The sequence below is a fragment of the Stylophora pistillata genome, chromosome 10, assembly GCF_964205215.1.
Source record: "Stylophora pistillata chromosome 10, jaStyPist1.2, whole genome shotgun sequence".
Taxonomy (NCBI): domain Eukaryota; kingdom Metazoa; phylum Cnidaria; class Anthozoa; order Scleractinia; family Pocilloporidae; genus Stylophora; species Stylophora pistillata.
In genome coordinates this window covers 19,119,626-19,145,360 of record NC_142528.1, presented here as the reverse complement: position 1 = coordinate 19,145,360, position 25,735 = coordinate 19,119,626, and positions in this window count along the sequence as shown.

Sequence of the window (25,735 nt, the reverse complement as noted above, 5' to 3'; positions counted from 1 at the left end):
TTATAGATTTCATTAATATCTGGTCAAAAAAATTGGATTTGGCTTGTTCGTAGATACATTGTGGAAAACTGTCTTTTCAGCTTGAGTTGAGCAAGACTTGGCAAATTTTTACTCTCTGTCCAAATGTTGCTGGAAAGATCGGGTATCATCTAAATTTTAGCGTTGTCTTTCAGATTTCGATGCAATATAGTCAAAAAAATTGTTTTGGCTTTAAAGATAACTTTTGGAAAACCGTGTTTTCGGCGTGAGACGAGCAAGTCTTGACTTATTTCACTGTGTTGCCAAGTTTTGGAGGAAACACCGGTAGTTAAGCAAATTTTTATGTTTTGTTACAGATTTCAATGCAATCTAGTTAAAAAAGTGCTTCTGGGTTGTTTGCAAATACTTTTTGCAAAAGCATGTTTTCAGAGTGAGTTGAGCAAAGTTTTGCAGGAAACACCAGGTATGAAGGAAATTTTAGTGGTTTCTTACAGAGTACAATGCAATCTAGTCAAACAAATTACTTTTTGGTTGTTTGCAGATACTTTTTGCAAACGCCTGTTGTCAGAGTGAGTTCAGGAAGACTTGACCCATTTCACTCTCTGGCTAAATATCCCAGGAAACATAAAGTATCAACCACATTTTGTGTTTTTAGAAATTTGAACACAATCTCTTCAAAAAAATTGGTTTTGACGTGTTTGCAGATAATTTTTGCAAAACCGAGTTCTCAGCGAGACTTGAGAAAGACGAGCTATTCCACTCTTTGGCCACATTTCGCAGGAAACATCGTGTTTCATCCAAATTTTAGTGTTTTCTTATAGATTTTAATACAATCTGATGAAAACAGTTGGATTTGGCTTGTTCGTAGATACTTTATCGTAAAAACCTGGTTTGAGCCACAGCTGAGAAAAATTTGGCACATATCACCCTCTTGCCAAAGTTTGCAGGAAAGATCGGGTCTCAACCAAATTTTGGTGTTTTCTCTTAGATTTCGATCCTGTGTAGTAAAAAAGATTGCTTTTGGCTTCTTTGCAAATGAATTTTGCAAAACCGTGCTCTTAGGGTGAGTTGAGCCCTTTTCACTCTCTAACCAAGTTTTGCAGGAAAACCGGGTATTAAGCAAATTTTAGTATTTTCTTAGAGATTTCAATGCAATGTAGTAAAATAAACTGCTTTTGGGTTGTCTGCGGATACCTTTTGCAGAACCGTGTTTTCAGCGTGAACTAAGCAAGACTTGACCCATTTCACTCTCTGGACAAATTTCCAAGGAAACATCAAGTATCAACCACGTTTTATTGTTTCCTTAGAGACTGCCTGACCGACTGGTTGACTGTTTTTACTAAGTTGTTGGCGGACAGGTGAATGACTGGCAAACCAAAGGTGACTGACTGGCTGACTGACTAGTTGACATACTAGCTGGTATTAGACTGGCTGACGAGCTACCGGTTGCTGAGCGACGAGTGACTCTCTGACTGATTGGTTGAATCACTGTGTTGAAGCTGACTGGCTGTGACTCGTTACCTAACTTCGTGACAGATTCGTGAATGAGTGTCTAATTGCCTTGTTGACTGCCTAGATGACTGAAACGTTGACTGCTCAATGGTACTTGACTGGCCATCAGACTGGGTAACTGACCGGGTTACCGACTGGTGACTGAAGGTAATTGACTGGTGACTGGCTTGTTGACTGACCGGCTAACGAAAAGGTTGACTGAACCATTGGCACTTGACAGGCTAACTTAATTGCTGACCGACTGATGACTGAGTGGCTAATTGACTGGTGACTGACTGGCTGACTTGTTGGTTGACTAGCCGACTGACTAAGAAGTTGTCCGACCCAGTGGTACTTGACTGGCTATCTGACTAGTTGTCTGACCTGCGAATCGAATGGTGAGCGAATGGCTCATTGAATGCTGGATAACTGGCTGCATGCCTGATTGACTGACTGGCCGACTGAAAGGTTGACGAAGTTAATGGTGTTAATTTGGATATTTGACTGGTTAACTGACTTGCTGAACAACTGGTGACTGATCGGCTAGTTAACTAATGAGTAAGTGACTCATTGACTGAGTGGCTGATTGAAAGACTGAGTTACTCAATGGTACTTGACTGGCTATCTGTCTGGTTGGTCGACTTGCTGCCCAATTGCTCGCGAATAATAGACTGCTGGCCGACCGGCCGACTGGCTGGTTGACTGACTCGGTTAATGAATGGTTGACTCCCTCAGTGGCAGTTGACTTCCTATCTGACTGGTTAACTAACTTGGTGACTGACTTGTGACTAAGTGCCTAGTTAAATGGTGATTGAGATTCTGACTGGCTGGTTGACTCACTGAATGACTGAATGGCTGAATGACTCAGTGGTATTTGCTTGGCTATCTAACTGGTTAACTAACTTGCTGAACAACTGCTGACTGAGTATCTAGCCGACTAACCTGGTGACTAACTGGCTGTGTCTTGTGGACTGACTGGATAACTCAATGTTACTTCACTGGCTGTCTGACTAGTCACCTGAGTTTTTGATCGACTGGCGACCAAGTGCTTAGCTGAATGGTGATCGAGATGGTGACTGGCAGGTTGACTGAGTAAGTGACTGAATGGTCGGCTGACTCAGTGGCACTTGACTATCTGACCATTTACCTGACTTGCTTATCGACTGGTGACTGTCTGGTTGACTGAGCGGCTAACAGAAAGGTTGACTGAACCATTGGGACTTGACAGGTTAACTGACTTGCTGACCAACTGGTTACTGAGTGGCTAATTGACTGGTGACAGACTGGCTGCCTGGCTGGTTGACTGACCGACTGACTGAAAAGTTGTTTGACCCAGTGGTACTCGACTGGCTATCTGATTGGCTGTCTGACTTGCGAACCGACTGGTGAGCGAGTGGGTCATTGATTGCTGACTTACTGGCTGATTGCCTGCTTGACTGACTGGTCGACTGAAAGGTTGATTGACTAAATATTACTGGACTGGATATCTGACTGGTCAACTGACTTGGTGTATAACTGGTGACTGGTCAGCTAATTGACTGGTGACGAAGTGACTCGTTGACTGAGTGGCTGATTTAAAGACTGAGTAACTCAATGGTACTTGACTGGCTATCTGTCTGGTTAGTCGACTTGCTGATCAAATGGGGACTCTGTCGCGAATAATTGACTACTGACTGACTGGCCGACTGGCTGGTTAACTGACTCGATTAATGAATGGTTGACTGGTTCAGTGGCACTTCACTCTCTATCTGACTGGTTAACCAACTTGGTAACCGACCTGTGACTAAGTGCCTAATTGAATAGTGATTGAGATGCTGACTACCTTGCTGACTGAGTCACTGACTGAATCGTCGGCTGACTCAGTGCCACTTGACTGGCTATCTGACCCTTTACCTGACTTGCTGATCGACTGGTGACTAACTTGCTGTGTCTGCCGGACTGACTGGATGACTGAATGGTTGACTTACTTAGTGGTAGTTGACTGGTTATCGGACTGGTTAACTGACTTGCTGCCTGAGTGCGATGTTAAGCGAGTGGCAACTGATTGGTTACTGACTGATGGTTAACTGACTGATTGTGAACTTGCTGACTGACATATACCTCAACGGCTTACTAACTGGATAGCTGATTAGTTATCTAACTGCTTGAGTGACTGGTTAAGTGAGTGGTTTTCCGACTGACTGAGTTAATGGTTACTGACTGATGGACGGGTGAAGTAACTCACTGGTACCTGACCGGCTGACTGACTGGTTGAGTGACTCGCTGGTGCCTCACTAGCCATCCAACTTTTTGACCGGCATGGTGACCGACTACCGACGGGCTAATTGACTAATGACGGACTTGTGAACGAGCTGGTTTGTACCTGAGCGGTTTACTGAATGCTTAACTGACTGACTGAGTTAAAGGTTCTTGAGCCGAGTGGCTGACTGATTGACTTACTCACTGGTAGCTGACGGGCAATCTGACTTGTTGACTGACGCACTGACTGAGAAACGATTGGCTAATTGACTGGTAACTGACTGGTTAAGTGGTTAAATGACTCACTACTAGTTGACCAGCCTATTTACTGGTTCCACTTGGTTTACTATTCACTGGTTCCTGATCCGCTGGCTAACTGGTTGACTGACACACTGGTTCATGAACGGTTGAATAAGTGGGTCCCTTACTGGTTGACTGACTGAAAGACTTAAAGATTACTGAATTGCGACTGACTGAGTCAGTGACTGTCTCACTTGTCAATTAAGTCACTCGTGGTCGACTACTCACGGACTGTCTAACTGACGATTGAGAGAAAAGCTCATTGACTAATTGAATGACCCACTAGTACCTGACTAACTGACTGACTAGTACTGAACGACTAATAATGGTTTGACTAACTGAGTGGGTAGGAAACCGCTCACTGAGTGGATGAGTGACAGACTTAGTGACAGAGTTGCTGGTACTTGATTGGCTGACAAACTGTTACGCTTCCTGGCTGACCCATAGGTGACTGACTGGCTTATTGACTAGTTCACCAATTGGTTGAGTGAATTACTGGTATCCAACTGTGTATCTCAATGGTTGACTGGGTTGCGGACCCATTAATAAATACACGGCTTTGTGACTATCTGACTTACTGACAAGTGACCAGCTTACTGATTGGTTTACCACTTTGCTAATTGACTGGTGACTGACTTAATAAGCGACTTGTGACTGACTAGCTAAGAAAGCTGTGACTGGCTGACTGGCTGACTGACTGGTCGACTTCGTTAGTAGTACCTTACCAAATGACTCACTAGTTGACTGACTCATTGCTTCCTGACGCCTATGTCATTGGTTGACTTATGGGCTGACTGACTTGCTTACCGACTGGTAACTGAGTGGCTGGATGAGTGGCTAGTGGACTGACTGGATGACTGAGGGGTTGAATGACTAAGTGGTACTTGACTGGTTATCGGACTGGTTAACGAACTTACCGAAAGACTTGCGACTGCGTCGCCTTTTGCGTCGTAACTGACTAGATGACTGGCTGGTTTACTCACTCGTTGTCTGAATGTTTGAGTGACCCAGTCCAACTTTAGTGGTTAAGTGACTGATCAACTGATTTGCTGGCCGACTTGTGATTGAGTGGCCAATTGACAGGTGATTGACGGCCTGACTTGCCGATTGACCACTTTAATCTCTGAGTGGGTGACTGTTAAAGTGATATTTGTCTGGTTAATTTACCTGCTGAGCGATTCGTTACTGATTGGCTAATTGAATGGTTACTGACTGGCTGACTGCTTGTTTGTCTGACTGGCTAAAAAAATGGTTAACTACCCTAATCGTACCTTACTGGCTATGTGATCAGTTAACTGACTTAATTACCGACTGGTGACGGCGTGGTTTATTGAGTGCTGATTAACTGGCTGACTGAGAGGTTGACAAGATGAATAGTATTAGACCAGCTATCTAACTAGTTAACTAAGTTGCTCACCGAGTGGTGACCTGGAGGCTATTTTAGTATTGACTGTCTCGCTTGTCGACTGCCTGGGTGACTGACTGCGTCACTGACTTAGTTGTACTTGAGTGATTATTTACTTGGTTTACTTATTTGCTCAGCTAATGGTTTACTGATTCACTGGTACCTAACTGGGTATGTGACTGGTTAAGTGACTGAACCATTGGCACTTGACAGGCTAACTTAATTGCTGACCGACTGGTGACTGAATTGCTAATTGACTAGTGACTGACTGGCTGGTTGACTGGCCGCCTGACTAAGAAGTTGTCTGACCAAGTGGTACTTGGCTGGCTATCTGACTGGTTGTCTGACCTGCGAATCGACTGGTGAGGGAATGACTCATTGAATGCTGACTAACTGGCTGACTGCCTAATTGACTGACCAGCCGACTGAAAGGTTGACGGTTTTATTGGTATTGGACTGGATATCTGACTGGTTAACTGAATTACTGAACAGCTGGTGACTGATCGGCTAGTTAACTAATGATTAAGTGACTCATTGACTGAGTGGCTGATTAAAGGACTGATTTACTCAATGGTACTTGACTGGCTATCTGTCTGGTTGGTCGACTTCCTGCCCAATTTGTCGCGAGTAATAGACTGCTGACTGACTGGCCTACTGGCTGGGTGACTGACTCGGTTAATGAATGCTTGACTCGCTCAGTGGCACTTGACTTGCTATCTGACTTCCTAGTGCCTAGTTGAATGGTGATTGAGATGCTGACTGGCTGGTTGACTCAGTGAATAATGGTATTTGCTTGGCTATCTAACCGGTTAACTAACTTGCTGACCAACTCCTGACTGAGTGACTAACCGACTAACCCTGTGACTAACTGGCTGTGTCTTGTGAACTGACTGCATGACTCAATGGTACTTAACTTGCTGTCTGACTAGTTACCTGAGTTGCTGATGGACTGGCGACCAAGTGCTTAGCCGAATGGTGATTGACATGGTGATTGATAGGTTGACTGAGTGAGTGACTGAATGGCCGGCTGACTCAGTGGCATTTGACTGGCTATCTGACCAGTTACCTGACTTGCTGATCGACTGGTGACTAACTGGCTGAGTGCCTGATGGACTGAGTGGATGACTGGCTGGTGGTACTTGACTGGCTTTCTTACAGGTTAAGTGACTTGCTGCCTGATTGCGATGTTAACCGAGTGGTTACTGACTGGTTATTGACTGACGGTTAACTGGCTGATTGTTAACTTGCTTACTTATTTGTACCCCAACGGCTAACTAACTGGCTAACTGATTGTTTATCTAACTGCTTGAGTGACTGATTGAGTTAATGGTTACTAACTGATTGACAGGTCAACTAAGTAACTGATACCTAACCGGCTGACTGACTGGTTGAGTGACTCGCTTGTGCCTCACTAGCTCTCCGACTTGTCGAACGACATGGTGACCGACTACCGACGAACTTATTAACTGGTGATGGACTTGTGAACTAACTGGTCGGTACGTGAGCGGGATACTGTATGTCTAACTGACTGACTGAGTTAAATGTTCCCGAGCCTTTAACTGGTGAGTGACTGATTGAATAAATCACTGGTAACCTACTGGCGATCTGACTTGTTGACGGACGCATTGACTGGGAAACGATTGGGTAATTAACTGGTCACTGACTGGTTAATTGGTTGAATGACCCACTACTAGCTGACCAGGCTATTAACTGGTTGCCTATGTGGTTGGCTGACTGGTTAACTAAACTTCTGACGAGTTGTTGCCTCACCAGTTAACTGACTTCCTTTATGAGCGATTGGTGACGTTGTGACCGACTGGTCGTCTAACCCACTGGTACCTGATCTGCTGACTAACCGGTTGACTGAGCTACTGGTTCGTGAACGGCTGACTAACTGGGTTCCTAACTGGTTGACTGACTGAACGACTTCAAGATTATTGACTGGCGAGTGACTGACTTAACGGGAATCCTGAGATTTTGAGACCCTTGCTGACTCATTTATTGGTACTTAACTGGCTGACTTTCTGGTTGAGCGACTGTTTAACTGACTTGTTGAATGACTGTCTGACTGGCTGGGTGATCGGCTTGCTGACAGACTTATTAGAGGGTAAATACTGTCTTTCCGTCTAATGGGCTGACCTAATCACTGGTACCTGACCGAGTGACTCACTTGTTGACTATCTTACTGTGCAACAAGAAATGGACTGACTAACTGAGTGGTTAATGACTTGCACGCTAAGTGATCGGGTGACTGACTGATTGACAAACTTGCTAGTACTCGACCATCTGACAAACGCGTACGCTACCTGGCTGACCCATAGGTTATTGACTGGCTTAGTGACTAGTTCACTGAGTGGTTGAGTGAATTACTGGTATCCAACTGTGTATCTTCATCGTTGTCTGGGCTGCCGACCCATTATTGAATGCACGGCTAAATTAGTATCTAACTTAATGACAAGTGACTAGCTAACTAATTGGCTTTTAACCTTGCTAATTGACTGGTGACTGACTTAATAAACAAGTAAAAAATATAAACAAAGTGGTGACCGGCCTACTGGCAGACTGACTGGTCGACTTCGTCGGTAGTACCTGACCAGCAGACTGACTAGTTGACTGACACATTGGCTCCTGAGGCCTCTTTGATTGGTCGACTGACAGGTTGACTGACCTTCATACCGACTCGCGACTGAAAGGCTGGGTGAGTGGCTGGTGGACTGACTGGATGACTGAATAATTGAAGTGGTACTTGACTGGTTACTGGACTGGTCAACCGCCTTGCCAAGCGACTGGCGACTGCGTCGTATTTTGAGTCGTGACTGACCAGCTCACTGGCTGATTTACTGACTCGCTGTCTGAATGTTTGAGTAACACAGTCCTACTTAAATGGTTATCTGACTATTTGACTAATTTACTAGCCGACTTGTGATTGAATGGCTAATTGACGGGTGACTGATGGCCTGACTGGCCGTTTCACTAACTGGCTCTTTGAATGGGTGACTGTTTGAGTGATATTTCTCTGGTTAACTGACCTGCTGAGCGATTCGTTACTGTGTGGCTAATTGAATGGTGACTGACTGGCTGATTGCGTGGTTGTCTGAAAGGCTGAGTACCCCAATGGTACCTGACTGGCTATTTGACTGATTAACTGACTTTGCTACCGACTAGTGACTGCCAGGGTAATCGAGTACTGAGTGACTGGCACTAGATTGGCTATCTAGCCAGTTAACTGACTTGGGTATCTTGTGGTGACTTGGAGGCTATTTTAGTGTTGACTGTCTCGCTTGTTGACTGACTGGGTGACTGACTGTTTGACTGACGTAAAAGTACTTGGTATGCTATTACTTAGTTAACTGGTTTGTACAGTTAATGGTTCACTGATTCACCGCTACTTCACTGGGCTTCTCATTGGTAAACTGACATGCTGACCGATGACTAATTCACCCACTGACTGGTGACTGACTGGCTGGTTTACCGACTTGATGACTAAAAAGTTTACTGACTCACTGGTGCTTCACTGGCTCTCTGACCTGTTAGCTGAGTTGCTCACGGACTGGTGACTGATTGGCGTATCTACTGATCACTTACTGCCTGGTTGACTTATTGTATGGCCGAAAGCTCGACTGAGTGAGTTGCACTTTACTAATTATCGGAGTAGTTAACCTAACCTAAGATGCCCCAGGACTGGAACGAGAGCTACATTGTAAAACTGCCAAAGAAAGGTGACCGCCGGGAGTGCAAGAATTACAGAGGTATATCCTTGATGTCAACGGCAGGCAAGGTGCTGAACAGAATTATCTTGCTTCGTCTTCAGGGGGCTGTGGATGCTACACTAAGAGATCAGCAGGCTGGCTTCAGGAAGGACCATTCCTGTATCGACCAAATAGCCACACTTAGGATAATCATTGAGCAGTCAATTGAATGGAACACTTCTCTTTACGTTAATTTCATCGACTTTGAAAAGGCTTTTGATAGCCTCGATAGAAGTGTTCTTTGGTGCCTTATGAGACACTATGGCATACCAGGGAAATTCATTCGAATCATCAAAAATTCCTATGATAAGATGACTTGCAGAGTCCTTCATGCTAGTGGATTGTCAGATAGCTTCGCGGTCAACACTGGGGTCAAGCAGGGTTGTTTGATGGCACCGTTTTTGTTTCTACTTGCTATGGACTGGATCATGAAGGAAACAACTAGAGAACAGCGAAATGGGATCCAGTGGAACTTATTGGAGCAACTTGAAGATCTAGAGTTTGCTGATGATATCGCCCTGGTGTCAAGTAACAACCAACAAATGCAGGACAAAACAGCACGGCTAACAGCTAATTCCATCAAGTTAGGCCTGCATCCGAATGTGAGTAAGACCAAGGTTATGAAGGTCAACTGCACCAACAACAGACCAGTTAAAGTGAGGGATACCATCTTGGAGGAAGTAACATCTTTTGTCTACCTAGGCAGTGTAGTCAGCATTGACGGAGGTTCCGATGAAGATATCAAGGTCAGGATAAACAAAGCCAGAGTAGCTTTCAATATGCTGAGGAAAGTGTGGTCCTCCCATGTCATCTCACGGAGAACCAAATTTAGAATTTTTAACACCAATGTCAAAGCAGTCCTCCTCTATGGCTCTGAAACGTGGAGAACAACTAACCAAACGTCCCAGAAATTGCAGACCTTCGTCAATAAGTGCCTTAGGCGAATTTTAAAAATCAGTTGGACTGACAGGGTAACGAACGAGATGCTGTGGGAATTAGCAGGCGAGGAACCAATCATAACTCAGATCTCAAAGAGAAAGTGGAGATGGATAGGTCACATCCTAAGGAAACCGGCTAACAACATCACCCGGCAGGCACTACGTTGGAACCCTCAGGGCAAGAGAAAGAGGGGTCGTCCCAGGAACTCCTGGAGAAGAGGTGTAGAGTCCCAAATGAGAAACTGGGGCCACACTTGGGCCACTTTAGGAAGATTTGCCCAGGACAGAACCCGATGGAGGACGGAAGTGGTTAATGGCCTATGCTCCAACCGGAGCTAAGGGAATATATATATAAGTGACTTCCTCACCGATTGGTGAATTGGTAATTAATGTGCTGGTGACTGATATGCTGACTGACAAACGACGGGCTAATTGATGGTCAGCAAGTCACTTATTTACTCCGATAGTTAGTGTGCTGCAACTGAGTCAGTCAAGCATTCAGTCATACAATAAGTCATCCAGCCAGTGAGTGACCAGTAGGTAGGCCAACTAGTCACTAGTGAGTCAGCAACTCAGTTAAAAGGTCAGTTAGCCAGTCAAGTACCACTTAGCCAGTCAACCATTTAGTCATCCAGTCATTCAACCAGCCAGTCAGTCACCAGTCAATGAAAAAGGCAGTCACCGGTCAGTCAGTTAACCAGTCACATACCCAGTTAGGTACCAGTGAATCAGTAAACTATTAGCTGAGCAAATAAGTGAATCAAGTAAATAATCACTCAAGTACCACTAAGTCAGTGACCCAGTCAGTCACTCAGTCAGTCGACAAGGGAGACAGTCAATACTAAAATAGCCTCCAGGTCACCACTCGGTGAGCAACTTAGTTAACTAGTTAGATAGCTGGTCTAATACCATTCAGCTTGTCAACCTCTCAGTCAGCCAGTTAATCAGCACTCAAGTAGCCACGCAGTCACCAGTCGGTAGCTAAGTCAGTTAACTAGTCACATAGCCAGTCAGGTACGATTAGGGTAGTCAACCCTTTATTTAGCCAGTCAGACAATCAAGCAGTCAGCCAGTCGGTAACCATTCAATTAGCCACTCAGTAACTAATTGCTCAGCAGGTCAATTAACCAGACAAATATCACTTTAACAGTCACCCATTTAGAGAGTAAACTGGTCAATCGGCCAGTCAGGCCGTCAATCACCTGTCAATTGGCCACTCAATCACAAGTCGGCCAGCAAATCAGTTGACCAGTCAGTTAACCACTAAAGGTAAACTGGGTCACTCAAACATTCAGACAACGAGTAAGTAAACCAGCCAGTCATCTGGTCAGCTACGACGCAAAAGGCGACGCAGTCGCGAGGCGTTCGGTAACTTGGTTAACCAGTCCGATAACCAGTCAAGTACTACTTAGTCATTCAACCACTCAGTCATCCAGTCAGTCCATCAGCCACTCACCCAGCCACTCAGTCACCAGTCGGTAAGCAAGTCAGTCAACCCATAAGTCAACCAATGACATAGGCGTCAGGAACCAATGAGTCAGTCAACTAGTCAGTCATTTGGTAAGGTACTACTGACGTGGTCAACCAGTCAGTCAGCCAGTCAGCCCGTCACAGCTCTGTTAGCTAGTCAGTCACAAGTCGCTTATTAAGTCAGTCACCAGTCAATTAGAAAGGTGGTAAACCAATCAGTAAGCTGGTCACTTGTCAGTAAGTCAGATACTCACTAAGCCGTGCATTCATTAATAGGTCCGTAACCCAATCAACAATTGAGATACACAGTTGGATACCGGTAATTCACTCAACCAATTGGTGAGCTAGTCACTAAGCCAGTCAATCACCTATGGGTCAGCCAGGTAGCGTAACAGTTTTTCAGCCCATCAAGTACTAGCAAGTCTGTCACTCAGTCTTTCACTCAGCCACTCAGTGAGCAGTTTGCTAACCACTCAGTTAGTCAAACCATTACTAGTCGTTCAGTAAGGTAGTCAAAAAGTCAGTCGGTCAAGTACCGGTGATTAGTTCAAACCATTAGACGGTCAGGCATTGATCACACACCAATCAGTCTGTCAGCAAGTCAATCATGCAGCCAATGAATTAGTCCTTTAACCCGTCAGTCAATCAGTCGCTCAAACGGGAACTCAGTAGTGAACAATCAGCAAGTAAACCATCAGTCACTAACCCGTCAGTTGCCACTCGGCTAACATCGCACTTAGGGAGCAAGTCAATTAACCAGTCTGATAACCAGTCAAGTACAACTAAGAAAGTCAACCATTCAGTCGTCCAGTCAGTCCACCAGGCACTTAGCGAGCTATTCACCAGTCGGTCAACAAGTCAGGTAACTGTTCAGATAGCCAGTCAAGTGCCACTGAATAGGCCCACCATTCAGTCACTCACTCAGTCAACCTGCCAGTAGGCATCTCAATCACCATTCAGCTAGCCACTTAGCTGTCAGTCGGTCAGCAACTCAGCTAACTAGTCAGACAGCCAGTCAAACACCATTGAGTCATGCAGTCAGTCCACAAGACACTCAGTCAGTTAGTCACGAGGCAGTTAGTCACTTAGTCAGCAGTCGGTCAACAAGTTAGTTACCCGGTTAGATAGCCAAGCAAGGACCACTGAGTCAGCCAACCGTTCAGTCAGTTACTCAGTTAACCAGCCAGTCAGCATCTCAATTACCATTCAACTAGGCACTTAGTCACAAGTCGATCACGAACTTAGGTATCCAGTCAGATGGCAAGTCAAGTGCCTCTGAGCCAGTCCACCATTCATTAATCGGGTCAGTCAACTAGCCGGTCGACCAGTCAGTCAGTAGTAATTTATTAGTGACGTAGGGTTCATTTTATCAGCACGTCGACTAACCAAACACATAGCCAGTCAATTACTATTGACTTTCTCAGTCTCTCAATTAGTCGCGTGGTCAGCGAGTCGCTTAGTCACTAGTGAATTAGCCGACTAGTCACCAGTTGTACACCAAGTCAGTTAACCAGGCAGATATACAGTCCAGTACCACTTAGACAGTTTACCTTTCAGTCGGCCGGTAAGTCAATCAGGCAGTGAGCCAGTCAGTGCGATGTTAGCCGAGTGGCAACTGACTAGTTACTGACTGATGGTTTACTGGCTGATTGTTAACTACTTCGACGGCTGACTAACTGGCTAACTAATTGGTTATTTAGGTGCTTGAGTAACTGGTTGAGTGAGAGGTTGTCCTACTGACTGAGTTAATGGTTACTGACTAATTGACGGGCAAGCTAACTCACTAATACCTGACTGGTTGACTGACTAGTCGAGTGACTCGCTCGTACCTCACTAGCCCTCTGACTTGTTGACCGACATGGTGACCGACTAAGCACAAAATAATTGGCTGATGACGGAATTCTGATTTAATTAGTTGGTAACTGAGCGAGTTACTGATTGTTTAACTGACTGAATGAGTTAAAGGTCCTGAGCCGATTTACTTATTGGTTGACTGACTCAGTGGTAACTGACTGGCCATTTGACCTGTTGACGAACGCACCGACTGATAAATGATTGGATAGGGTCACTCAACCATTCAGAAAGAGAGTCAGTAAAGCACCCAATCAGCTGGTCAGTCACGTCTCAAAAAGCGACGCAGTCGCCAGTCCGTCGTCGAGTCGGTTAACCAGTCCGACAACCAGTCAAGTACCACTGACTAAGTCAACCATTCAGTCATCCAGTCAGTCCACCCGCCACTTACCCAGCCAATCAGTCACAAGTCGGTAAGCAAGTCAGTTAACCCATCAGTCAACTAGTCAGATAGGCGTCAGGAACCAATGAGTCAGTCTACTAGTCCGTCAGCTTGTCAGGTACCACTGACGAGGTCGACCAGTCAGTCAGCCAGTCAGCAAGTCACCACTTTGTTAGCTAGGCGGTCACTAGTCGCTTATTCAGTCAGTCACAAGTCCGTTAGCAAGGTGGTAGACCAATCAGTCAACTGGTCACTTTCAGTAAGTAAGATAGTCACTTAGCCGTGCATTTATAAATGGTCCGCAACTCAGTCAACCATTGAGATACACAGAAGAATACCAGTAATTCACTCAACCACTCAGTAAACTAGTCATAAAGCCAGTCAATCACCTATGGGTCAGCCAGGTAGCGTAACAGTTTGTCAGCCGGTCAAGTACTAGCAAGTCTGTCACTCAGTCAGTCACTCGGCCACTCAGTGAGCAAGTCAGTAACCACTCAGTTCGTCAGTCCTTTACCAGTCACTCAGTAAGGTAGTCAACGACTCAGTTAGTCGGTCAGGTACGAGTGATTAGGTCAACCCATAAAACGGTCAGACAGTAATCACCCACCAATAAGTCTGTCACCAATTCAATCACCTAGCCAGTCAACCAGTCATTTAACCAGTCAATCAATAGGTCGCTCAAACAGGAAGTCACCAAGTTAAGTACCAATGAATGAGTCACCAGTCGGTAAGTCAACAAGTCAAATATCATTGAGTCAGTCAAGCAGTCAGTCAGCCGGCGAGTCATCATTCAGTCAACTAGTAAATCAACCAGTAAGTCAGTTAGTCAGATACTAGTGGGTCATTCAATTAGTCAGTGAGCCTATTTTTCAATCGTCAGTTAGACAGTCCGTCAGTAGTCGGCCACAAGTGACTTAATTAACAAGTCAGACAGTCACTGAATCAGTCAGTCGCCAGTCAGAAATCTTTAATTCTTTCAGTCAGTCAACCAGTTAGGGACCCAGCTTGTCAGCGTTCATGAACTGGTGTGTCAGTCAACCAGTTAGCCAGCGGATCAGGAACCAGTGAATAGTAAACCAAGTAGAACCAGTAAATAGGCTGGTCAGCTAGTAGTGAGTCAGTCAACCACTTAACCAGTCAGTTACCAGTAAATTAGCCAATCGTTTCTCAGTTAGTGCGTCAGTCAACAAGTCAGATTGCCAGTCAGCTACCAGTAAGTCAATCAGTCAGCCACTAGGCTTAGGAACCTTTAACTCAGTCAGTCAGTTAAACATTCAGTAACCCGCTCAGCTACAAACCACTTCGTTCACAAGTGCGTCACCAGTCAATTAGCCCGTCGGTAGTCGGTCACCATGTCGGTCAACAACTCAGAGGGCTAGTGAGACACCAGCGAGTCACTCAACCAGTCAGTAAGCTGCTCAGGTACCAGTGAGTTAGTTTACCCGTCAATCAGTCAGTAACCATTAACTCAGTCAGTCGGAAAACCACTCACTTAACCAGTCACTCAAGCAGTTAGAGAACCAATCAGTTAGCCAGTTAGTAAGTCGTTGAGGTATATGTCAGTCAGCAAGTTAACAATCAGTCAGTTAACCATCAGTCAGTAACCAGTCAGTTGCCACTCGGTTAACATCACACTCAGGCATCAAGTCAGTTAACCAGTCCGATAACCAGTCAAGTACCACTAAGTAAGTCAACCATTCAGTCATCCAGTCAGTCCGGCAGGCACTCAGCCCGTTAGTCACCAGTCGATCAGCAATTCAGGTAAGTGGTCAGATAGCCAGTCAAGTGCCACTGAGTCAGCACACCATTCAGTCACACACTCAGTCAATCTGCCAGTCAGCATCTCAGTCACTTCTCAGCTAGGCACTTAGTCGCCAGTCGGTCAGCAACTCAGGTAACTAGTCAGACAGCCAGTCAAGTACCATTGAGTCATGTAGTGAGTCCACAAGACACTCAGCCAGTTAGTCACCAGGCAGTTAGTCACTCAGTCAGCAGTCGGTCAGCAAGTTAGTTAACTGGTTAGATAGCCAAGCAAGTACCACTAAGTGAGCCAACCATTCAGTCAGTGACTCAGTCAACCAGGCAGTCAGCATCTCAATCACCATTCTATTAGGCACTTAGTCACAGGTCGGTCACCAAGTTGGTTAACCAGTCAGATAGCAAGTGAAGTGCCACTGAACCAGTCAACCATTAATTAATCGAGTCAGTCAACCAGCCAGTCCGCCAGTCAGTCAGTAGTCAATTATTCGCGACCTAGTCCCCATTTAATCAGCAAGTCGACAAACCAGACAGATAGCCAGTCAAGTACCATTGAGTCACTCAGTCTTTCAATCAGCCTCTCAGTCAACGAGTCACTTAGTCACCAGTCAATTAGCTGACCAGTCACCCGTTGTACACCAAGTCAGTTAGCCAGTCAGATATCCAGTCGAGTCAACCACTCAGTCAACCTTTCACTCGAGGCAACCTTTCAGTCGACCAGACAGTCAAACTGGCACTCAGCCAGTCAGTTAGCAATCAATGACTCACTCGCTCACCAGTCGGTTCGTAAGTCAGACAGCCAATCAGATAGCCAGTCGAGTACCACTGGGTCAGACAACTTTTCAGTCAGTCGGTCAGTTAACCAGCCAGGCAGCCAGTCAGTCACTAGTCAATTAGCCACTCAGTCACCAGTCGATCAGCATGTAAAGTCCCAATGATTCAGTCAACCTTTCTGTTAGCCGGTCAGTCAACAAGACAGTTAGTCACCAGTCGATAAGCATGTAAGGTAAATGGTCAGATAGTCAAGTGCCACTGACTCAGCGGACCATTCAGTCACTTACTCAGTCAACCTGCCAGTCACTATCTCGATCACCATTCAACTAAGCACTTGGTCGCCAGTCCATCAGAAACTCAGGTAAGTAGTCAGACAGCCAGTTAAGTAACATTAAGTCATCCAGTCAGTCCACAAGACACAGCCAGTTAGTCACCAGGTTAGTCGGTTAGATAGTCAGCAGTTGTTCAGCAAGTTAGTTAACCGGTTAGACAGCCAAGCAAATACCATTATGTCATTCAACCATACAGTCATTCACTAAGTCAAACAGCCAGTCAGAATCTCAATCACCATTCAACTAGGCACTTAGTCACAAGTCAGTCACCAAGTTAGTTAACCAGTCAGATAGCAAGTCAAGTGCCACTGAGCGAGTCAACCATTCATTAGCCGAGTCAGTCAACCAGCCAGTCAGCCAGCAGTCTTTTATTCGCGACCAATTGGGCAGCAAGTCGACCAACCAGACAGATAGCCAGTCAAGTACCATTGAGTAACTCAGTTTTTCAATCAGCCACTCAGTCAATAAGTCACTTACTCATTAGTCAACTAGCCGATCAGTCAGCAGTTGTTCAGCAAGTCTGTTAACCAGACAAATATCCAGTTTAACACCATTAAGTCCGTCAACCTCTCAGTCGGCCAAACAGTCAATCAGGCAGTCAGCCAGTTATCCAGCATTCAATGAGCCATTCGCTCACCATTCGATTCGCAGGTCAGACAACCAGTCAGATAGCCAGTCAAGTACCACTGGGTCAGCTAACTTCTTAGTCAGTCGGCTAGTCAACCAACCAGTCAGCCAATCAGTCACCAGTCAATTAGCCACTCAGTCACCAGTCGGTCAGCAATTAAGTTAGCCTGTCAAGTGCCAATGGTTCAGTCAACCTTTTCGTTAGCCGGTCAGTCAACAAGCCAGTCAACAAGCCAGTAACCAGCCGGTCAGTCAACAAGCCAGTCACCAGTCGGTAACCCGGTGAGTTACCCAGTCAGATGGCCAGTCAAGTACCATTGAGCAGTCAACGTTTCAGTCATCTAGGCAGTCAACAAGGCAATTAGACACTCATTCACGAATCTGTCACGAAGTTAGGTAACGCGTCACAGCCTGTCAGCTTCAACACACTGATTCAACCAATCAGTCAGAGAGTCACTCGTCACTCAGCAACCGGTAGGTGGTCAGCCAGTCTAATACCAGCTAGTATGTCAACCAGTCAGTAAGCCAGTCAGTCACCTTTGCTTTGCCAGTCATTCACCTGTCGGCCAACAACTTAGTAAAAAGAGTCAACAAGTTTGTCAGGCAGTCTCTAAAGAAACAATAAAATGTGGTTGATACTTGATGTTTCCTTGGGAATTTGGCCAGAGAGTGACATGGGTCAAGTCTTGCTTAGTTCACGCTGAAAACACGGTTATGGAAAAGGTATCCGAAGACAACCCAAAAGCAGTTTATTTTACTACATTGCATTGAAATCTGTAAGAAAATACTAAAATTTGCTTAATACCCGGTTTTCCTGCAAACCTTGGTTAGAGAGTGAAAAGGGTCAAGTCTTGCTCAACTCACCCTAAAAGCACGGTTTTGCAAAATTTATTTGCAAAGAAGCCAAAAGCAATCTTTTTTACTACATTGCATCGAAATCTAAGAGAAAACGCCAAAATTTGGTTGAGACCCGATCTTTCCTGCAAACTCTGGCCAGAGAGTGATATGTGCCACATTTTGCTCAGCTGTAGCTCAAACCACGGTTTTACGATAAAGTATCTACGAACAGGCCAAATCCAACTGTTTTCATCACATTGTATTAAAATCTATAAGAAAACACTAAAATTTGGATGAAACACGATTTTTCCTGCGAAATGTGGCCAAAGAGTGGAATACCTCGTCTTTCTCAAGTCTCGCTGAGAACTCGGTTTTGCAAAAAAGTATCTGCAAACACGTCAAAACCAATTTTTTTGGAGAGATTGTGTTCAAATTTCTAAAAAAGCAAAATGTGGTAGATACTTTATGTTTCCTGGGATATTTAGCCATAAAGTGAAATGGGTCAAGTCTTGCTAAACTCACTCTGACAATAGGCGTTTGCAAAAGGTATCTGCAAACAACCAAAAAGTAATTTGTTTGACTAGATTGCATTGAACTCTGTAAGAAACCACTAAAATTTCCTTCATACCTGGTGTTTCCTGCAAAACTTGGCCAGAGAGTAAAATGGGTGAAGTCTTGCTCAACTCACTCTGAAAACACGCTTTTGCAAAAAGTATTTGCAAACAACCCAGAAGCACTTTTTTCAACAAGATTGCATTGAAATCTGTAACAAAACACAAATATTTGCTTAACACCCGGTGTTTTCTGCAAAACTTGGCCAGACAGTGAGATAAGTCAAGACTTGCTCATCTCACGCCGAGAACACGGTTTTAAAAAAATTATCTGTAAAGCCAAAACAATTTTTTTGACTAGATTGCATCGAAATCTGAAAGACAACGCTAAAATTTGGATGATACCCGATCTTTCTAGCAACATTTGGACAGAGAGTAAAAATATGCCAAGTCTTGCTCAACTCAAGCTGAAAAGACAGTTTTCCACAATGTATCTACGAACAAGCCAAATCCAATTTTTTTGACCAGATATTAATGAAATCTATAAGAAAAAACTATAATTTAGTTTAAACACGATGTTTCCTGCGAAATGTGGCCATAGTGAGAAATGGGTTAAGTCTTGTTCAACTCAGGCTAAGAACTCGGATTTGCAAAGGTATATGCAAACTTGCCAAAACCAATTGTTTTCAATAGATCATTACAAAACATGTAAGAAAACACTAACAATAGGGTTTAGCGTTAGGGTCAGGGTTAGGGTTAGCTGAGTGGTTACTGACTTGCTCAATGAGTGGCCGAGTGACTGACTGAGTGACAGACTTGCTAGTACCTGACCGGCTGACAACCTGTTACGGTATCTGGCTGACCCATAGGTGATTGACTGGCTTAGTGACTAGTTTACTGAGTGGTTGAGTGAATTACTGGTATCCTTCTGTGTATCCCAATGGTTGACTGAGTTGGAGACCATTAATAAATGCAGGGCTAAATGACTATCCGACTTACTGAAAGTGACCAGTTGACTGATTGGTTTACCACCTTGCTAACGGACTTGTGACTGACCGAATAAGCGAATAGTGACCGACTAGCTAACAAAGTGACTGACTGGCTAACAGACAGGTCGATCTCGTCAGTGGTACCTGACAAGCTGACGGACTAATTGACTGACTCATTGGTTCCTTACGCCTATCTGACCAGTTGACTGATGGGTTGACTGACTTGCTTACCGACTGGTGACTGATTGGCTGGGTAAGTGGCTGGTGGACTGACTTGATCACTGAATGGTTGAATGACTCAGTGATACTTGACTGGTTATCGGACTTGTTAACCGACTAGACGACCGACTGGCGACTGCGTCGCTCTTTGAGTCGTGACTGACCAGCTGATTGGCTGGTTTACTGATTCTCTGTCTGAATGGTTGAGTGACCCTAGCCAATCATTTGTCGGTCGATGTGTCCGTCAACAGGTCAAATGACCAGTCAGCTACCATTGAGTCAGTCAGTCAATCAGTAAATCGGCTCAGGAACCTTCAACTCATTCAGTCAGTTAAACATTCAGTAACTCGCTGAGTTACCAACTAGTTAAATCAGAATTCCGTCACCAGCCAATTAGTTTGTGGGTAGTCGGTCACCATGTCAGTCAACAAGTCACAGGGTTAGTGAGGCACGAGCGAGTCACTCACCAGTCAGTCAGCAAGTCAGGTATTAGTGAGTTAGTTTACCCGTCAATTAGTCATTAACCATTAACTCAATCAGTCGGACAACCTCTTACTCAACCAGTTACTCAAGCACCTAAATAACCAATTATTTAGCCAGTTAGTCAGCCGTTAAAGTAGTTAACAATCAGGCAGTAAACCATCAGCCAGTAACTAGTCAGTTGCCACTCGGCTAACATCGCACTGACTGACTGGCTCACTGCATGATTGACTTGCCGGCCGACTGAAAGGTAAACTGTCTTAATGGTACTGGACTGTATATCTGCCTGGTTAACTGACTTGGTGTACAATTGATGACTGGTCGGCTAATTCCCTGGTAACTAAGCGACTCGCTGACCAAGCGCCTGATTGAAAGACTGAGTAAGTCAATAGTAATTGACTGGCTATGTGTTTGGTTAGTCGACGTGCTGATAAAATGAACCCTACGTCACTAATAAATTACTAATGACTGAATGGTGGACTGGCTGGTTGACTGACCCGATTAATGAATGGTTGACTGGCTCAGAGGGACTTGACTTGCTATCTGACTGGTTAACTAAGTTCGTGACCGACTTGTGACTAAGTGCCTAGCTGAGTGGTAATTGAGATGCTGACTGGCTGGTTAACTGAGTAACTGACTGAACGGTTGGCTGACTCAGTGGTCCTTGCTTGGCTATCTAACCGGTTAACTAACTTGCTGACCGACTGCTGACTGAGTGACTAACTGCCTGGTGACTTACTGGCAGAGTCTCTTGTGGACTGACTGCATGACTCAATGGTATTTGACTGGCTGTCCGACTAGTTAGCTGAGTTGCTGACGGACTGGCAACTAACTGCCTAGCTTAATGGTGATTGAGATGCCCACTGGCAGGTTGAATGAGTGAGTGACAGAATGCTGGGCCCACTAACTGGCACTTGACTGGCTATCTGAACAGTTACCTGGTTTGCTGACTGACTGGTGAATAGCTGGCTAAGTGCCTGGTGGACTGACTGGATGACTTAATGGTTGACTTTCTTAGTGGTACTTGACTGGTTATCAGACTGGTTAATTGACTTGCTCCCTAAGTGCGATGCTAGCCGAGTGGCAACTGACGGGTTAGTGACTGATGGTTTACTGGCTGATTGTTCACTACTGACTTCCTGGTCTAACGACTGATTGACTGACGGGTTAAATGACTAATTTATTGGCTGCGTGATTGACTTGCTGACAGACTTATTGGTGTGTGATCACTGCCTGACCGTCTAATGGTTTGAACTAATCACTGGTACCTGACCGCCTGACTTGTTGACTACCTTACTGAACGACTAGTATTGGTTTGACAAACTGAGTGGTTAGCAAACTGCCCACTGAGTGGCTAAGTGACAGACTGAGTGACAGAATTGCTAGTACTTGATTGGCTGACAAAATGTTAAGCTACTTGGCTGACCCATAGGTGACTGACTGGCTTATTGACTACTTCACCAATTGGTTGAGTGAATTACCGATATCCAACTGTGTATCTCAATGGTTGACTGGGTTGCGCACCCATTAATACACGGCTTAGTGACTATCTGACTTACTGACAAGTGACCAGCTTACTGATTGGTTTACCACCTTGCTAAGTGACTGGTATCTGACTTAATAAGCGACTTGTGACTAACTAACTAAGAAAGCTGTGACTGGCTGCCTGGCTGACTGACTGGTCGACCTCGTCAGTAGTACCTTACCAAATGACTGACTAGTTGACTGACTCATTGGTTCCTGACGCCTATCTCATTGGTTGAAATATGGGTTGACTGACCTCCTCACCGACTGGTGACTGAGTGGCTGGATGAGTGGCTGGTGGACTGACTGGATGACTGAATGGTTGAATGACTAAGTGGTACTTGACTGGTTATCGGACTGGTTAACCAACTTACCGAACGACTCGCGACTGTGTCGCCTCTTGCGTCGTAACTGACCAGATGACTGCCTGGTTTACTCACTCGTTGTCTGAATGTTTGAGTGACCCAGTCCACCATAAGTGGTTAATTGACTGGTCAACTGATTTGCTGGCCGACTTGTGAATGAGTAGCCAATTGACAGGTGATTGACGTCCTGACTGGCCGATTGACCAGTTTACTCTCTGAATGGGTGACTATTAAAGTGATATTTGTCTGGTTAATTGACCTGCAGAGCGATTCGCTACTGAGTGGCCAATTGAATGGTTACTGACTGGCTGACTGCTTGATTGTCTGACTGGCTAAATAAAGGGTTGACTACCCTAATCGTACCTTACTGGCTATGTGGCTAGTTAACTGACTTAATTACCGACTGTTGTCTGCGTGGCTAGTTGAGTGCTGATTAACTGGCTGACTGAGAGGTTGACAAGCTAAATGGTATTAGACCAGCTATCGAACTAGTTAACTAAGTTGCTCACCGAGTGGTGACCTGGAAGCTATTTTAGTATTGACTGTCTCGCTTGTCGACTGACTGGGTGACTGACTGGGTCACTGACTAAGTGGTACTTGAGTGATTATTTACTTGGTTCACTTATTTGCTCAGCTAATGGTTTACTGATTCACTGGTACCTAACTGGGTATTTGACTGGTTAACTGACTTGCTGACCGACCGGTGACTGCATCTTCCATTGACTGGTGACTGACTGGCTTGTTGACTGACTGGATGAATAAATGGTTGACTGACTCAGTGGTACTTGACTGGCTAACTGACCTTTTAACTGAGTTGCTGACTCACTAGTGACTGGTTGGTCTACCTACTGGTCACTCACTGGCTGGATGACTTATTGTATGACTGAATGCTTGACTGACTCAGTTGCACCACACTAACTATAGGAGTAGTTAAGTGACTTGCTGATCATCAATTAGCCCGTCGTTTCTCAGTCAGCATGTCAGTCACCAGCCCATTAATTACCATTTCACCAATCGGTGAGGAGGTCAATTAACTACTCCGATAATTAGTGAAGTGCAACTGACTCAGTCGAGCTTTCAGTCATACAATAAGTCAACCAGATAGTAAGTCAATCAGTCACCAGTCCGTGAGCAACTCAGCTAACAGGTCAAATAGCCAGTGAAGTACCAGTGAGTCACTAAACTACTTAGTCATCCACTCGGTAAGCCAGCCAGTCAGTGATCAGTCAGTGGGTGAATTAGTCACTGATCGGTCAGCATGTCAGTTTACCAATCAGATGCCCAGTCAAGTATCGGTGAATCAGTGAACCATTAGCTGTACAAACCAGTTAACTAAGTAGATAGCATACCAAGTACTTTTACGTCAGTCAAACAGTCAGACACCCAATCAGTCAACAAGCGAGACAGTCAACACTAAAATAGCCTCCAAGTCACCTCAAGATGAAGACCTCAGTTAGCTGGCTAGATAGCCAGTCTAGTGCCAGTCACTCAGTACTCGATTAGCCTGGCAGTCACTAGTCGGTAACAAAGTCAGTTAACCAGTCACATAGCCAGTCAGGTACCATTGGGGTACTCAGCATTTCAGACAACCACGCAGTCAGCCTGTCAGTCACCATTCAATTAGCCACACAGTAACGAATCGCTCAGCAGGTCAGTTAACCAGAGAAATATCACTCAAAAGTCACCCATTCAGAGAGCCAATTAGTCAAACGGCCAGTCAGGCCATCAGTCACCCGTCAATTACCCATTCAATCACAAGTCGGCCAGTAAATCAGTTAACTAGTCAGATAACCATTTAAGTAGGACTGGGTTACTCAAACATTCAGACAGCGGGTCAGTAAACCAGCCAGTGAGCTGGTCAGTCACGACTCAAAATACGACGCAGTCGCCAGTCGCTTGGCAAGGCGGTTGACCAGTCCGGTAACCAGTCAAGTACCACTTCAATCATTCAGTCATCCAGTCAGTCCACCAGCCACTCACCCAGCCTTTCAGTCGCCAGTCGGTATGAAGGTCAGTCAACCCATCAGTCGACCAATCAAAGAGGCCTCAGGAGCCAGTGCGTCAGTCAATTAGTCAGTCTGCTGGTCAGGTACCACCGACGAAGTCGACCAGTCAGTCAGCCAGTAGGCCAGTCACCACTTTGTTTATATCTTTTATTTGTTTATTAAGTCAGTCACCAGTCAATTAGCAAGGTGGTAAGCCAATTAGTTAGCTGGTCACTTGTCATTAAGTTGGATAGTCATTTAGTCGTCCATTCATTAATGGGTCGGTAGCTTAGTCAACCATTAAGTTACACAGTTACATACCAGTAATTCACTCAACCACTCAGTGAACTAGTCACTAAGCCAGTCAATCACCTATGGGTCAGCCAGGTAGGGTAAGAGTTTGTCAGATGGTCAAGTACTAGCAAGTCTGTCACTCAGTCAGTCACCCGGTCACTTAGCGTGCAAGTCAGTAACCACTCAGTTAGTCAGTCCATTTCCAGTCGCTCAGTAAGATAGTCAACAAGTCGGTCACTCGGTCAGGTACCAGTGATTAGGTCAGCCCATTATGAATGAAAGACAGCATTTACCCACTAATAAGTCTGTCAGCAAGCCAATCACCCAGCCAGTCAAACAGTCATTCAACCAGTCAGTTAAACAGTCGATCAACCAGAAAGTCAGCGAGTTAAGTACCAATAAATGAGTCAGCTAAAATGTCAAAATCTCAGGATTCCCGTTAAGTCAGTCAGTCGCCAGTCAATAATCTTGAAGTCGTTCAGTCAGTCAACCAGTTAGGAACCCACTTAGTCAGCCGTTCAGGAACCAGTAGCTCAGTCAACCGGTTAGTCAGCAGATCAGGTACCGGTGAGTTAGTCGACCAGTCGGTCACCACGTCACCAATCACTCATTTAAGAAGTCAGTTAACTGGTGAGTCAAAAATTCGTCAGAAGTTTAGTTAACCAGTCAGCCAACCACATAGGCAACCAGTTAATAGAATGGTCCGCTAGTAGTGGGTCATTCAACCAATTAACCAGTCAGTTACCAGTTAATTACCTAATCGTTTCCCAGTCAGTGCGTCCGTCAACAAGTCAGATCGCCAGTCGGCTACCAGTGATTTATTCAATCAGTCAGTCACCAGTTGAAGGCTCGGGAACCCTTAACTCAGTCAGTCAGTTAGACATACATTATCACGCTCAGGTACCAACCAGTTAGTTCACAAGTCCGTCATCAGTTAAATAGTTCGTCGGTAGTCGCTCACCATGTCGGTCAACAAGTCGGAGGGCTAGTGAGGGACAAGCGAGTTACTCAACCAGTCAGTCAGCCGGTTAGGTATCAGTTAGTTAGTTTACCCGTCAATTAGTTAGTAACCATCAACTTAATCAGTCGGACAACCACTCACTTAACCAGTCACTCAAGCAGTTAGATAAACAATCAGTTAGCCAGTTACTCAGCCGTTGGGGTACAAGAAAGTAAGCAAGTTAACAATCAGCCAGT